At 38.1% G+C, this 17,211-nt stretch overlaps 2 protein-coding genes across 4 annotated transcripts in view; one reads left to right on the forward strand and one right to left on the reverse strand.

Moving 5' to 3' along the window:
- Positions 1 to 14,687, reverse strand: part of LOC135219248 (uncharacterized) — a 114,644-nt gene extending 99,957 nt beyond the window's left edge. The window contains exon 1 of one of the 2 annotated variants that reach the window (XM_064255853.1): positions 14,534 to 14,687. The gene's annotated coding sequence lies outside the window, so the exon portion shown is untranslated. Of the gene's footprint in view, positions 1 to 11,924; positions 12,084 to 14,533 lie in introns of those variants that run through there. The other variant, XM_064255855.1, reaches the window with a different exon arrangement.
- LOC135219252 (uncharacterized) overlaps positions 14,005 to 17,211 on the forward strand; it is a 35,206-nt gene continuing 31,999 nt past the window's right edge. The window contains exon 1 of one of the 2 annotated variants that reach the window (XM_064255865.1): positions 14,005 to 14,106. The gene's annotated coding sequence lies outside the window, so the exon portion shown is untranslated. The remainder of the gene's footprint in view (positions 14,107 to 17,211) is intronic. The other variant, XM_064255866.1, reaches the window with a different exon arrangement.

Raw genomic sequence — 17,211 nt, forward strand, 5'->3', positions numbered from 1 at the left:
AAAGAGGCAACAGAATCAACCATCTGATGTTCATGGACGACATCAAGGTGTATGGTAAGAGCATCAAGGAAATAGATACCCTAATCCAGACTGTAAGGATTGTATCTGGGGACATCAGGATGGAGTTTCGAATGGAAAAATGCGCCTTAGTCAACATACAAAAAGGCAAAGTAATGAGAACTGAAGGGATAAAGCTACCAGATGGGAGCAACATCAAACACATAGATGAAAAGGGATACAAATACCTGGGAATAATGGAAGGAGGGGATATAAAACACCAAGAGATGAAGGACACAATCAGGAAAGAATATATGCAGAGACTCAAGGCGATACTCAAGTCAAAACTCAATGCCGGAAATATGATAAAAGCCATAAACACATGGGCAGTGCCAGTAATCAGATACAGCGCAGGAATAGTGGAATGGACGAAGGCAGAACTCCGTAGCATAGATCAGAAAACCAGGAAACATATGGCAATACACAAAGCACTACACCCAAGAGCAAATACGGACAGACTATACATAACACAAAAGGAAGGAGGGAGAGGACTACTAAGTATAGAGGACTGCGTCAACATCGAGAACAGAGCACTGGGGCAATATCTGAAAACCAGTGAAGACGAGTGGCTAAAGAGTGCATGGGAAGAAGGACTAATAAAAGTAGACGAAGACCCAGAAATATACAGAGACAGGAGAATGACAAACAGAACAGAGGAATGACACAACAAACCAATGCACGGACAATAAATGAGACAGACTAAAGAACTAGCCAGCGATGACAATTGGCAATGGCTACAGAGGGGAGAGCTCAAGAAGGAAACTGAAGAAATGATAACAGCGGCACAAGATCAGGCCCTAAGAACTAGATATGTTCAAAGAACGATAGACGGAGATAACATCTCTCCCATATGTAGGAAGTGCAATACGAAAAATGAAACCATAAACCACATAGCAAGCGAATGCCCGGCACTTGCACAGAACCAGTACAAAAAGAGGCATGATTCAGTAGCAAAAGCCTCCACTGGAGCCTGTGCAAGAAACATCAGCTACCTTGCAGTAATAAGTGGTACGAGCACCAACCTGAGGGAGTGATAGAAAACGATCAGGCAAAGAACCTCTGGGACTATGGTATCAGAACAGATAGGGTGATACGTGCAAATAGACCAGACGTGACGTTGATTGACAAAGTCAAGAAGAAAGTATCACTCATTGATGTCGCAATACCATGGGACACCAGAGTTGAAGAGAAAGAGAGGGAAAAATGGATAAGTATCAAGATCTGAAAATAGAAATAAGAAGGATATGGGATATGCCAGTGGAAATTGTACCCATAATCATAGGAACACTAGGCACGATCCCAAGATCCCTGAAAAGGAATCTAGAAAAACTAGAAGCTGAAGTAGCTCCAGGACTCATGCAGAAGAGTGTGATCCTAGAAACGGCGCACATAGTAAGAAAAGTGATGGACTCCTAAGGAGGCAGGATGCAACCCGGAACCCACACTATAAATACCACCCAGTCGAATTGGAGGACTGTGATAGAGCAAAAAAAAAAAAAAAAAAAAAAAAAAAAAAAAAATAATAATAATCTATAAATGTAAAAGTGGATGTATGTATGTTTGTACGTATGTGTGTGTATGCTACAGAAACTTTATTACGCATTCAGCTATTTCAACCAAACTTGGTATACATATGATTTACCATCTGGGAAAGATTACTGTAGGAGTAAGACATCACTGGCATCAAAGAACGGGTGTGGAAAGGGTGTGGGAAAGGAGTGATACATAAAAATAACTGAAAACGACATACATTAGTGTCTAATCCATAGATTTCGAGGTTGCTGAGATGTGTAGTGACACTCCCGATGTCCTTCAAGTCCTAGTTCAGCCCTGACGGGGAGGGGTTGAAAAGGGGTGGGAAGGGGTGACATGTAAAAATAACCAAAAACGACAGATATCAGTGTCCAATTCATAGTTTTTGAGGTTGCTGAGATGAATAGTGATAGTCCCAATGCCCTTCAAGGTCAATTCAGCCCCAATAGGAAAGGAGGGTTGAGAATGGGTGACAAGGGGATGCCATGTAAAAATAACCAAAAACAACATATTTTAATGTCTAATTTATAGTTTTCAAAATCACTGAGATGAAAAGTGACACTCCTGATGTCCTTTCAATCTAAGTTCAGCCCTGATAAGAGGGGATGGAGTGGGTTGGGGCGGGGTGGGATGGCGGGTGGGAGGGGGGTTGAGATGAGAAGGGGTGAAAAATAAAATGTCAAAACGGCGGATATTAATCTTTAATCCATAGTTTTTGAGGTCACTTGGATGCATAGAGACACTCCTGATGCCCTTCAGGCCCAAAGTCACCCCCAATAGGAATGGGTGGTGAGAAGTGAAATATAAATTGTCAAAAATACTAGGCATGGTAACTGAAGCAACTATCTTAACAGGAAAGGAGAGAGAGAGAGAGAGAGAGAGAGAGAGAGAGAGAGATTGATTTATTAATTCTTACTGGCGTCGCAACGACGAGGTTATTGACGCCAAGAGAGAGAGAGAGAGTAGAGGGGGTTTGGGAGGAGAGAGAGAGAGTTTATCTGTGGTCATTCAGAGTTTTCCCGGGCGGCACTGGGTTGGTCATCTCGTAATAACTATATCAACAGAATTAAATACTGTCGGGCCCAAACCTCAGTCAGTAACTACAGCCCCAGTGTATTATGAAATATGGTTGTAAATCCAATTTATATCCTTTTAACTCATGATACAGAGTAGGCGTACTGGATAACTATTTTTCCAGGGGATTTTCAATAATTGGTTGCAATCCTGTGCTCCGATAGTCAAAAAAAAGAAAAGAAAAGAAAAGAAAAAAAATCAAAATCAGGCAAGATTTTGCTGATCGAAATAAAACTCAAATGGAACTTAAAAATAAAAGTAGGAGAGGAGGAAACATTATAAGTTAGTATAAAAATAATGAAAATAAAATCTGTCAGAACTACCATGTAAAAAGCAAAAACTCAGTATTTTAATAGACGAATTTTTAAACAATGTAAATTTGATGGTTAAAAAAACTTCGTAGACCACAAGGAGAGCATTACTGCCTAGATATAAATTACACATTCCCTGAAAATATATATCCCATAATACAATGCATATAAATCTACCAAGCTACATATATGAATGTATAAATGATGTACATCCAAAGGTGGGTTCACCTGAGCATACAAATAAATAATCTAAACCCATCTTGTTATTACGCAAAACAAAAATCTGCACTAAGATTGTTTATATGATAATGTGTTTTAAAAAACCATATATGCGTACGTAATATAACCATACAAACACTATACTCTGAAACTACAATGCCATTAGCTCCTAGCAATTTCATCTAATGGAAAATAAATCTTATATCTTCCGTAAGATCTTAGTCCCATGCCATTAATCATAAAAATGTATGACTCAACAATCTATTCAAATTCCGTTGTTGTATACAGCTACAAATAACAAGCAGGCTTTCCAGTCATGAGTACAGTACGCTAGGGCATTTAAATCATCGGGATTCAGCTTACAATAAAAATCGAAAATTCTACTCAAAATGTTTATCATTCATCAATGGTTTAAGTTATCTGCACGTTATTATTACATTTTCATTAACTCAGAAGATGAACACTATTCATATGAGACAAGCCCACAGGAACCACTGCCTTGAATTCATGCTTCCAAAGAATATGGTGTTTATTCGAACGAGGGTTATAAATGAGCAGGCGAAGGTTATGACTGTAAACGCTCCTACCCACCGGCCCAATAAGAACGCAAAAACTACCCTGGCTTAAACAGCAGCAGCCTACAAAGAGGACCTTCAATGAATCGCGTCCCCAGTGCACTCATCTCTGTTTCATATCAGAGTCTATGAGTGAGTGTTCCACCAGAGAAGAGCACCTCACATCTACTGTAAGACTTGATGTCAGTTAGACCCTGTGTACTATCACATATTGAACCACGTTGCTTCGCAAATTCTTGTCCTTTCTGAATTAGACTAGACGAAATGGCACCAACACCCCTTCAGACTTATCAGTGGAAAGCTATGGACCTCCGTTCTCTTCTGCATTTCTTAAACAGGAAAAGCAACCTAATACAGAAAAAAGAAATGCACAAGTAAAGGATGAATTATATGAGAGATAAATAAACTGAAAATGATATGTGCGAATGCTCAGTAGAAAAGCATTTGCACCAAGTCTGGACTTTTACAGGCTGCTCTATGAGCAAGAGCTGTGCTGGCTATATAAAACCAACTGAATCCTAAAGAATAATATCAAGCCTGAACTTCATGGCTAACATGATCATTCCATGCCTGATTTACAGCTGGAATAAAACCACAAGAAGATTGTGCGCGTTACTGAACCTCACACATAGAAGATGAAAGTTGTTAGAATTGACCGTAAACCTGGTACTACGCGGTACAGATCGCAGTCATAGTCTTTCCCTAAAGAATAGGACATAGGACTAAAGCAGGCTGACTTTGAAGTAAAAACGACGAATTTCTTTTTCGATCGAAGAATAAAAGTAAATATAACATAATTTCCGTAGAACATAAATGAAAACAAATCAACACCATTGTATGAAATCAAATACTAAAATAACTTACTACAGCCTCGCATGAAAACCTAAAAAATGTTAACAAAGATTAAAAAAAAAAAAAAAACAACAACAAAGTAATACAACTGCAAACCCCGATCGAATAGAAATAGAAAATGCGCACATGTAACGTAAAAGCCAAGACAGAGTGACAAGCGCTGATTGCACCCAACCTGAGGAAACACACCAACTGAGAGCAGAGAAAGCTAAGAAACCTATCATCACGGAAACAACTTCAGGCTAACAGCGACAAATCATAACCGCAAAGAATTAGAGAAAATAGCAGAAGTAACTGCACGGTTTTGCCAAGCTCCGGCTCTCCTTTATATATATGTATATGTATATGTATATGTATATGTATATGTATATGTATATGTATATGTATATGTATATATGTGTATATATATATATATATAATATATATATTATATATATATATATATTTACGTGTGTGTGTGTGTGTGTGTGTGTTATATATGCAAAAGGACTCCTCAGCTATGATCACCAAATTCCAAAGTGTGCGTATTTCCGTCAAGTTATGCAAAAACTGAGGAGAGCCTTTGTCCAGCTCCTGTGAACTTGTCACCTAAAGGTGATCAAAAATAAGAAAGTTGAGGTGTACTTCTGGACTCACACTAACCAGCCAAACCAAAGGAATACTTTAAGTACACTCTATTACAACGTACCATATGTCTGTTGACCAATTTCGTTTTGTACCTGCTAATTTTCCAAGTAGTGTGGGTTGCGACCCGGCTAAGAAAAGGCACAGGACTTGCATGTTATATTACCAACATATTCGTACATTATCTATTAACAACAACGATGCAAACGAATAAGCATAAATTAGCATAGGTAAATGTCCCTTTAAAAGTACACTCGAACAGATGCCCTCACAACAGAGGCTAAAGAGAAACATGACACAGCATCAGTCGAAAATAGTTCAGTTAATCGTATAAGCAAAATAAAATATAAGAAAAAGGAAACGATGTTGAGTGGCACCATGAAGAAACAGGAATTGAAACTGGCACAATGTATGAGAGAAAGATTCCAAGCAAGGAAAAGGGAAAGGAAGGAAGGAAGGAAGGAATGAAGGAAAGTTGTGTCACTGAGGTGACTGAAAACACTTGTGCAAAGGATCAACTTGTTTCAAAAATTGATGAAATGCCGGAATAAGCAAGAAAAATATCGATTTAAGAATGTTCAAGAAATAGTGATGTGAAAAGATTCCTGTGGTTGAATCACTGTTATTTAATAAAACAAAAGGACCTATTCATCTAGCTTGGACAACCGATAAAAAGCAATATCTCTGCGAATGATGATTACAATCAGTTGTATGTCAACTATAAAAGTATGAATTTTGTATAACTACTGTACACTTTTAAAATGAATTTTAAGTAATCAACAACGCATGTCACAAAATAATGAAAGCAGTTTCGGGGGAGTCCTTTTTAAAATGAATAAGACTGAAGATGGAGGTATATCTCAACACCGGTAACAAAGTTTGCTCACATGCCACAGATAATCCTTCGTAGGAGATCCATGGGCGCCCGCATGTATAGGGACAAGTGGCTGCACGTGCCCCGCTTGAAATCCTGGAAAATTATATATATATATATATATATATATATATATATATAATATAGTATATAATTTATATCTATATTATATATATATATAGTATCTATATATATATATATATATTAATATAGTATATATAGCTTAATGATGAATGACATTGCCAAGACCAGGGAGACTATTCTTTATTAAATCAAAAGAGCTTCTGAGGTATAAAACCTCATAATCAGGCTGAAGAATTGATGGTGAGGTTTTATACCTCGAAAGCTCGTTTAATAAAGAATGTTCTTCCTGGTCTTGGCAACATTATTTATCATTAAGCTAAGATAAATAGTAGCCTCCCAATTACTGAGACTATATATATATATATATATATATATATATATATATATATATATATATATATATATATATATATATATATATATATATATATATATATATATATATATATAATTGCTGTATTCATTAAAGAAATACAGGCGCTGATACTACTTTTGGAATAAAGACATTATCGAAATTATGATAATATGCAACGTTAGGCAAATGAAATATTTTCCGTTGGTCTCACTCTGCATGAGTCGGCACATTGTGAAGGGTGTCAGTGTGTGGGCACGCACACGCATACAAACGATCACGCACAAACCACTCATACACACACACACACACACATATATATATATATATATATATATATATATATATATATATATAATATATATAATAAATTGTGTATACACGTATACAGATTCAAAAATGAAAAGGAAGGCTAGCAAGGACTCAGAGGAGATTAAGACGTGATTATGAAAATAGTAAAATTCAAATATAAATGTGAAATAGTGGATCACAGAATGATAGGTGCAAACGGAGAGATGCTGTCCAAAGAGAAGGCAATCCTTGGTCGATGGAGTGACTATTTCAGGATTTGTTGAAAGCGGAAAGCAGGAAAGAGGCGTAGCTGAATGACACGAGAGGGAAGGTGCCAGGGTAAGTTTGATATTGCTCATGGCAGTCACTGTTGGCAACTTGAAATGAAACGACGCCAAGATTGACGGAACAACATTTTAGGTGCTTTGTCTGAGTGGTAAAAGCGTGATTGAGTGGCTGACCAGTGGGTGTAAGGTATGTCTGGATGAGGGAAAGTTTCCAGAGGAATGGGTGAGGGGAATGATTGTTCCAGGCTTTGCTGATATACCATTGGAAAAGGTTCAGTAGGATTGTGACTGAGAAAAGTTAAGTATATCTTAGTTTTACCAGACCACTAAGCTGATTAACAGCTCTCTTTGGGCTGGCCCGAAGGATTAGATATTTTTACGTGGCTAGGAACCAATTGGTTATCTAGCAACGGGACCTACAGCTTATTGTGGGATCCGAACCACATTATATCGAGAAATGAATTTCTATCACCAGAAATAAATTCCTCTGATTCCGCATTGGCCAAGACGAGAGTGGAACTTCGGACCACCGGATTGGTAGCTGAGCGCGAAATCCACTTGTCCAACGAGGAACTATTATGACTGAGAGACAAAATAGATGACAGTAGGTTTAACAGTCAAAGGGTCAAAAGCGTTTGGTTACTTGATACCGGAAACTATCCAAGTATAGTATCTATGGTCTATGGTTTTACCCCTAACTGAATTCATCTGGATGAAGCAATACATCATTAAAGCTGTTATTATTTTGTTATAAATCTAGCGCGGCATATACCATCATACAAAAGGACTTCTCATACACACAAGCAATATGCAATGTTGGTATCGCACTGATTTAAAATGGCATCACATCACTGCACCACTAAAGCCATCGCCCATCAGTGAGTTAGATTCATTTAGGCTAACTCCTTGGATGGACGAAATGCTATATGTGGAACTATTTTGGTAAGATTGCGACAATTATTTTACTAAAGATTATTTTGCCTCCCAAGACCACTGATTGGATACTTAGCGCATATTCACAAGCTATAATAGGAAATAAAACAAGAAACTTCAGCTGCGGTAACAGTATCTGCCTCAATAAAGAGAGAGAGAGAGAGAGAGAGAGAGAGAGAGAGAGAGAGAGAATACGGAAGTACCCAAGGTAAAGGAAGCTCATCAACAGGAGAGCGAATCGATCGACAAAACCCCTTACGTTGAGGACTGATTGTATTGCATTAGGCTTAGAGGACTATACCGATATCCCGCCGATACTGAAATAATCCTTCTTTCGGAGCAAAGCTGGTGTCTTTCAAGTATTCAACTTTCACTTCATACCAGCGAAGTCACGTCTCTCTCTCTCTCTCTCTCTCTCTCTCTCTCTCTCAAAGTTAGTCCTCGTGAAATTTTGCGAGCAAATTATAACTGAATAAAAAGAGATAGCTGCAAGATTAATACCAAAAACAGTAGTAAGCCAACGCACATGAACAGAACTAGTTTTGCTGCTTGCTAATTTTGCTGTAGCCGTCTGTGTGTCTCAATGCAGCTGTTGTGAAGGCGCCAGGCTGAGAGAAGGAAGTGGTTAGGGGAGACACGCAGGAAGACGGGGAAGGGGTGCATAAGGGGGCTAGGGGTGGTGCACGGAGGGGGGGCCTCGTTTGTGTGGAAAGACTAGATCTCTCTTCCTCCATCTACCAGCAAAGCGGACAGCGCTTCGTAGTCGAGGAAAACTACTTAATTATGAGGACACTGGAATTAATTGAAAGGCCTTGATCAAATGAAATTTCTTTACTGGCGATGTTACGTAGGTACTATATGTGTGCATAAATATTATTTATTTATAGTTAGTGGACTATATGCATTGACAGAATTATGTCATATCAACATAACTAGTACGTTGCATCGCGTGCGCGTGTATACATTTGTAACTGTATAAGAGCTTACTCATAACGTACGTTTCTTTGACTGTGGTCAGAATGCAAAAGTGCGTAACAAAGATATATCTGTATAATACAAGGAAGTCAATCCAGAGAGGACGGCTCATAAACAAACAGGTCTCAGAATATAAGACCGGAAGGTGTTTGAGTAATTTTGAGAATGCATGTACGATTGTTGACGAGGTAACACCATGAGAATGAGACAGAAATGTTACGTCTCCTTGGTTGTTTCATGTATTCAGTATATCACTGGATGGAGTGATACGATAAGTTGTGGGATCAGAAATTGTGAAATATTACGTTTGCAGGTTGATACTGGGGAAGGTGAAACGTCAGAACCTAGTGGAGGTGTAAATCTGTTGACGACAGGAGAAAGGTGAGAGTAAATAAGTGTTCATTGCTCTGAACAATTTATCCTTTATACCATATTTCCTCAACATGCTTCGCATTTCCTCTCTATCAATTTTATAAACATTCTCTAGCTGCACGTAGGCCACATGCAGCTTTTCCCCTGTACTTTCAAACTTTCCTCCTAACTGTCTCATAACAAATACTTGATCCGCATGCATAAGACCGTCTCTGACTCTACACTGCTACACTCTACTCTATTTTGTCTCTCAGTCACAATCCTACTAAACCTTTTCCATGGTATATTCAACAAAGCCTGGAATGATGATTGCCCTCACCCGTTCCTCTGGAACCTTTCCCTCATCCAGATATACCTTACACCCACTGGTCAGCCACTCAATCGCGCTTTCACCACCGAGACAAAGCACCTAAAATGTTGTTACGTCAATCTTGGTGTTGTTTCATTTCAATCGCCAACAGTGACTGCCATGAGCAATATCAAATTTACCCTGGCACCTTACCTCTTCTCGTGTCATTCAGCTAAGCCTCTTTCCTGTCTTCCGCTTTCAACAAATCCTGAACTAGTCACTCCATCGACCAAGGACTGCCTTCTCTGTGGACAGCATTTCTCCGTTTGCACCTTTCATTCTGTGATCCACTGTTTCATTAACATTCTTATCTGAATTTTACTATTTTCATAATCATTTCTTCATCTCCTTAAGTCCTTGCTAACCTTCTTTTTCATTGTTTAAATTACAGGTATCCTTTCTTCTCTCTTATCTATTTTTGAATCTGTATACGTGTATACACAATTGATTATATATATATATATACATACATATATATATATATATAGTATATATATATATATATATATATATATATATATATATATATATATATATATATATATATATAGTATTATATATGTGTGTATGTATAAGTGGTTTGTGCGTGTTCGTGCCCACACACTGACACCCTTCACAATGTGCCAACTCATGCAGAGTAAGAACAACGGAATGTATTTCATTTGCCTAACATTGTCCCCTAGGGGGGCGTCAGCAATTTTCAGGGGAGGCGCGAACCCTAGGGAAAAATGAAAAAAAAAAATTCCCTAATTATATTCGTCATTCTTTTAACAAGAGTGAGGAACTAATATTCAGAAGTTAATGAAAAAATGCAAAAGTATCGCCTTATAACGATACTTTCCTAGAGTCTACTACCCTATTTAGACTCTTTGGGCCGACCATGTTTGGTAATTATTGACCTCCCTTCCTATCCCTCGAAACCCCTTCTCTTTCTCATTTTTGTTATTTTCCTTTAAATCCGGGAGGGAATTTTACTCATAGATGCAAGGGGGCGTGAAAGAAAGGACCAACTCTTAGAGGGGGCGTGGCAACAAAAAGGTTAAGAACCACTGTTTTAGAGCGCAACCTTTCAAGGATCGAAGGTCAAAAGATCTAAAACAAATTTATCGAAAGAATCCAAGTAACGGAACTGAAAACTAGGGAGAAGAAAGATATGACGCAAAAGAATGTTCAAGTCATAACGCAGACTTCATCCAGAGTATTACTAAATTGGTTTTCAAAGAAACTTTAATATAGGCTGCGTGTTTTAGAAACTGAAATCAAACTCTTCTTAATCGCCCCAAAACAGCTGGTCTGGCCGAAGCAATTGATAGAAGGATTCCCCATCTCCTTGAGAGTGACTGGAAGTTTGTCATGAATGCTCATTTTTCAGAAACTATATTTTTCACTCACTGTGTATTAGGTCAATTTCGTAGAGCGGATTGGTAGTTCCGATAAGGGGGATTCAATTGTATTTTATTGTATTACTTTTCAATTTCCGCCTACGGCGGTCTCATCTTCAAGATTAAGGTGACAAAACAGTCAATAATGAAAACTTAACCTATGTTATCTTGCCTTAAAAACACTTACTATAATTCATTTTCCGAATAAGTTAAAAAAAAAGGGTGAAGGCATTACCCTCCTGCTTCTCTGTAAGTCATTTGGGAAGAGGTTGCAGGCCCAATACCATTCACAGTCTTGATCGGAACCACCACAGTCGCCAAAATACCAGGTACTTAATTTATTACTTGTCAACAGAAGCACTTTGGGTTGTTTTACGGAGCATACCCATCTGCGTACAGGTCATGCGTACATGTAAACATAATATATGAATATAGACACATAATATATGTATATATAGTATAAGTATGCATGTATACATATGTGTGTATGCATATATATGCACATATATGTAAAATAAATGAAACATGATATATCTCCTACGAAGGTAAATTATCCCCTGGTTGTTACGTATTACGTGGATCTTGCATAAGAAGTCCAACATAACAGTTGCACAAGACAAGACTGTAACCTAACAGAACAGACGAATATCACGTAAGATAATTATCATGTCACTATAACAAACGAATACCTGTAGCAAACGAAAACATTAAAAACGGATGAGATATAATAAAATTTTTCTTTACTTTCACTATGAGATAAAAGCGTCTTAGTCACATTACCTGGAATTTCATGAGACGTCCAGAGAGTTGATACGATTTTTCCTTCTAGACTCAAACCTCAGATTCACTAAATCACATATGAAATCTGTCGACGCAAGACATTGCTATTTTTTTTCTTGTTATTCCACAAGGTCGGCGCCACTCCCATCTACGACAGAATCTTGCGCGTCACTGAAAACACAAGAGGTTCCTCATCGAGAAATACCCCTCCTGCGGAATTATGCAGACCCACCAGACAACGACACGAATGCAGAGGAAGGCATAATGAGATGAGAGTGAGGACTCGGTAATTGTAGAGGAGAATAAGAGGAGAAGAGAAAAAATAATGCGTAAATAATGACCATGGCGGATGAGACTCGAGCCTTGATAAAAGTCGAGGAGAATACGACAAAGGGATAAAAAATAATGTGTAAGTATTGATTATAACAGACGAAACTCAGGACTCAATAATTGCGATAATTGCACAAGAGAAAAACGTGAAACAAAGAGAAAAAATAAAGTAAATATGAACCATAGCAGATGAACTCAGACTCGATCATTGTAAAGGAAAATAAGAGGAGAAAGAGAAAAAAATAATGCGTAAATATTGAATACTGTAGATGAGACTGAGGAGTTGATAACTATAGATGAGAATAAGAGGAGAATGGGGTAAAGAACTACTGCATGAATATTGACTATAGCAGATGAACTCAGACTCGATAATTGTAAAGGATAATAAGAGGAGGAAGAGGAAAACATTATGTGTAATTATTGGCCCTACTAAATGAGACTCAGGACTCGATAACTGTGGAAGAGATAGAGAGAAAAAACAACCTGTAAATATTGCCCATGGTAGATGAGACAGACTCAAGGCTTGATAACTGTAGCGGACAATACGAGGAGGAAGGGGGAATGAGGGAAGGGCATAATGTGTAACCACTGACCATGGAGTCATGATTATTTTGACCAAATTTCGATTCTTTTCAAACTTTTATCAATAGAGCCTTGAACTGATCAATCAGATTGATACCAGCGAACAGCAAGCACTTTTAGTAAGAGAAACAGGTTTAAAGATGAGGAATGCTAGTCTTTTAAATAGAGACATTTTCCCGTCGTTTCCTTGTCGAATATCGTTTTTCCCGGTTAAAAAAAAAAAAAAAAAAAAAAAAACACTTGGGGAGCAACCCGGAAGAGAGGAAACGATTGAATCCTTTCTGAAGATATGGCGGATGAGAATAAAATAAAAGAATCCCTGAAGTTGGAATGAGGAGTGCATGACGACAAGCGTAGAGGCAAGCATTGCTTTTGCGCACTACGTGCATATCTGCATGTATGAATTTTTATCTCATCACCGTTTTATGTGCAGAGCGATTGTATATATAGACAGTATGAGATTATAATATTTCCAACATTAACAATGTACACACAGGCTAACTATAACTATGCACACCCAGAGTATGTAATATATATATATATATATATGAGACCTATATATCATGTTATATATATATATATAAAAAGATGAAGACCATTCATAAGAGACGCAAACTTCCTGAAGTAAGCGGCGCAGGACGTTATTGTCCTGTGCAGAGAGAGAGAGAGAGAGAGAGAGAGAGAGAGAGAGAGAGAGAGAGAGGATTCTCCTATCCTTCCCTCCCAGTGACTCAAGTCCTCCACCCTAACCAGACTTGTCCTTGAACTTCAAGTTACCATAAGTTCGCTATCGTCACCATATGCCGAGAATTGAACGGTGCAATGATCATGCCGGTCTATTCCCCAGGCCAACAGAATCTCATCTGAATAGAATGCTTTTTTGAACACGAGTTTGCAAAGGCAATGAATTGAGGCAGGCCGCTGGGCTATGCGCGCGCAGCCAATGCCAAGAATACTGGATTCCATTTCTTTATTGTTCGGGAATTTTACCCTGAAATAGTAGAACTCCTTCAAAATGATTTTAAGTTGGGCGTGTACATTTTACTATACTTGATCTACGACGCCCTTCAAAATTCCAAGGAAATCATGATTTTATAAGGAACATTAAATGACACTCGAAAATGAAATACCGCCAACTGATTTCACCCAGGTAATAGCTGAGGACGCTGCCCACCACACAGGTGTGCTCAGGTATACTAGAGTGGTGAGTGTAAACAAAGTTCTCTCGTCGTCACACGGAATATAACACAACTTTTAATCACTCCAGATGGTGAGTACATCCTCGGAAGGATACGAACTAGCATAGCTAAGCCCTCGTCTTGTCTGTTCCTAGGGCGTGTCAAAATGGAGTGAAAGGGGAAAAGAATTCCAGCACAGGAAACAGCGAAAAGGGACGTCGATGGCTTGCGGGAGACTCCAACGATTGAACATGCCACTGCATACGACACTCGATTTGAAACGTCTGCGAATTCATTTCTTCGGGGAGGACAAATCCGTTGTAGAAAGTCGTTAACACTGCGCATTCATCGAGAGCTCCGGGTGTGATTTTGTGTCCTAGGTGTGAATTTCCAGGTTTTGGACGATTTAATTGGAGTTACTTGTACGACGCGGAATACACGATAAATCTCATACATACAGAAGGAACGAACATTTTGGCAATCACTGAACATAAAGGCCAAAGGACCTCGGAAACATACCTATACGGAGGGCGAATTTGGGGTTGTCTGGTCTAGTCCGAGGGAAGGAGAACAGCGTTAAGGTCCCGTTGTGATCTCCGCCACAGCCGACTGATTAGCAGCATAAAAGAGACTATCGCCTTGCGCTCTGTAAAAGCGTTCAAATTTGTTGGGGGTGTTCCCTGGCATTTGGGATGTGTGCTTTCAAGAGCCCTCGCAACTTTTCATCACGGGAAATTTCCTCTTTTTAAAGCTGTGTGGTTGAGATGTAAATTCAACTCTGAAAACGCCCCGGACTCGCTCTCCTAAAGAGAAAACAGGCTGTGTGTGATTTAGATTTATTTCGACTCAGACCTCGCTGTTCAAATTGCACCACCAAAACATTAATGCAGTGCGATATAACCGTTTTTCAGAAAACATGTTACAAAATAGGCATTTTCATTTTTTAGATGAGGACGAAAAACCTACCGAAAAAAAGGACTCATTTTGAAAAAAAGAAACTAACTCACTTAGATTTCAGTTTGGAATTTGAGATACTAATTTATTTACTTATACCACTCAAAAATCAGTTATTTGGAAGGAATTATAATTACTACAAGATATACAGAAACAGGGTTCACAGGTAGGAACATTCCTTCCGAGAGCAGTGTAAAGAATGATTGATTGAGTCACAGAGAATGTTCGCTGAAAGTTTACGAAACATTTTCTGGGAAGATCACCGTCAAGATACGCCCTGTAGTATGTCTGTCTGTCTGTCTGTCTGTCTGGGTGAATGTTAATTACACAACCTTTCTCTTTCCCTTTGTTAGTTTCAAACAGGCTGATGATCTACTTTGATAATCTCGGTTTAGTTTCATAAAGAACGCTCTGCTCTCTCTTCAGAGAAGTTCACTGTTTCGGGGTTCTGTCAGTTTCAGAGTTTCCTGAAATTTCAACTGTATCAAAACCCATCGTGTAGAAGCAATATATATATATATATATTTATATATATATATATATATATATATATATATAATATATATATATATATATATCATATACATTCATACATACATAAATCACACCCACACACACACACACACACACACACACACACACACACATATATATATATATATATATATATATATATATATATATATATATATATATATATATATATATACGTGTGTGTGTGTGTGTGTGTGTGTGTGTGTGAGTGAGTGTGAGTGTGTGTGTACGCGTACTCAAGGAAAAAACAAGATTGTCTTTATCTGAATTCAGGCACGAACTCCCTGTGCAAACATTAAACATTACTATTGTATCAACCCCAAAACACTGTATCACTTTATGTTTCTTGCACCCCCTTCTTTCCTGGCTATGAAGGATATTTTTGCTGCAACACATTTGCCACACAAATGACCCTGCAATATTTTAGGTTGCCTATCCTTCTTTGTACAATATAGGATTTAGGCCAAAGGCCAAGCGCTGGGACTTATGACATCATTCAGCATTGAAGAGTAAATTGGTAGTAAGAAGGTTGAAATGTGTAACAGGAGGAAAACCTCAAAGCAGTTGCACTATGAATCAAGTGTTAGGAGAAGGTGGAAAGGAAGATGGAAGAAGGAAAATACGAACGGAGGTGCAGTAAAAGGAATGTTAAGGGTGTGTAGCTAGGGGCCGAAGGGACGCTGGGAAGAACCTTAAGTAATGCCTACAGTGCACTGCCTGAGGTGCACTGAGGGCACTGCCTCTCTACGGGACCTTTCCTTCTTTGTCCTTATATGCCTAAACTGTGCAACCATTTCATCAGTCTCCTCTCTGAAACCATTTCGTCAGGTGGGCTGAGGGCTGTGGCATATCGATGCATCTCTGCATTTCTCAGCATTGCAAATCTAGTTCTGTGCACATTTTGTGTCAATTTCCATTCAAATTCATCATCCACATTTCATTTTTTAACATGAAATGTTTACAAAAATGTTTGATTTTCCTGAATACTTTTTTCTTTTAACCAATTTTTTTTATTATTTTTTTTTTTAAAGTTTTCGGCTCACATCCGTTCTTCTTTTGTTCTTTGTGATCAATTCTCTCATTCTGTCATCATGCAGAGCATTGCATTCACTCCTAACTGTTCAAGTATATCAGCCTCATCCATTCCATAAATCCGTGACAACATTAAATACTGTATTTTGTTAGCTTTGGTTGACACTCAGTACCTTACTCTTGCGTTCCTTTTCAACTTCTGACAAACACTCAGGGCATTTCATCAAATTTCTGAAACTTCTTTTTCCTAACACAAATTATCAATACCTCTTATATCACGAACTTGTATCTGTATCTATTCTATACAAGGGCGCATCTCATACTTCCATTCCTATAAATATTAAGTAGTAAAGGAGAAATAGAAAAAAAAGAGCCATTATTTTATATAAACTAATCATTCTACCATTTGCATCTTCTTACAGAACATGAATAATCCCAAACGGGTCTTCATAAACCACTTCTGAGCTTTATAACCTCAACATCCAAACATCACATTTCCTTTGGTTTCATCGTAAACTTTCTCTAGGCCCACGTAAGCCGCAGACAGTATCCTGTGCTCTGAAACTTTCCATACAATTGTTTTATATAAAAAAATCCACTTAGCCTTTATCTTAACCAACAATGTTGGCAAATTAGATCTGTTCTGTGTTTACCGTCTCAATTATAATAATTTCATA

This window comes from Macrobrachium nipponense, chromosome 1 (assembly GCF_015104395.2).
Source record: "Macrobrachium nipponense isolate FS-2020 chromosome 1, ASM1510439v2, whole genome shotgun sequence".
In the NCBI taxonomy this organism is placed as follows: Eukaryota; Metazoa; Arthropoda; class Malacostraca; order Decapoda; family Palaemonidae; genus Macrobrachium; species Macrobrachium nipponense.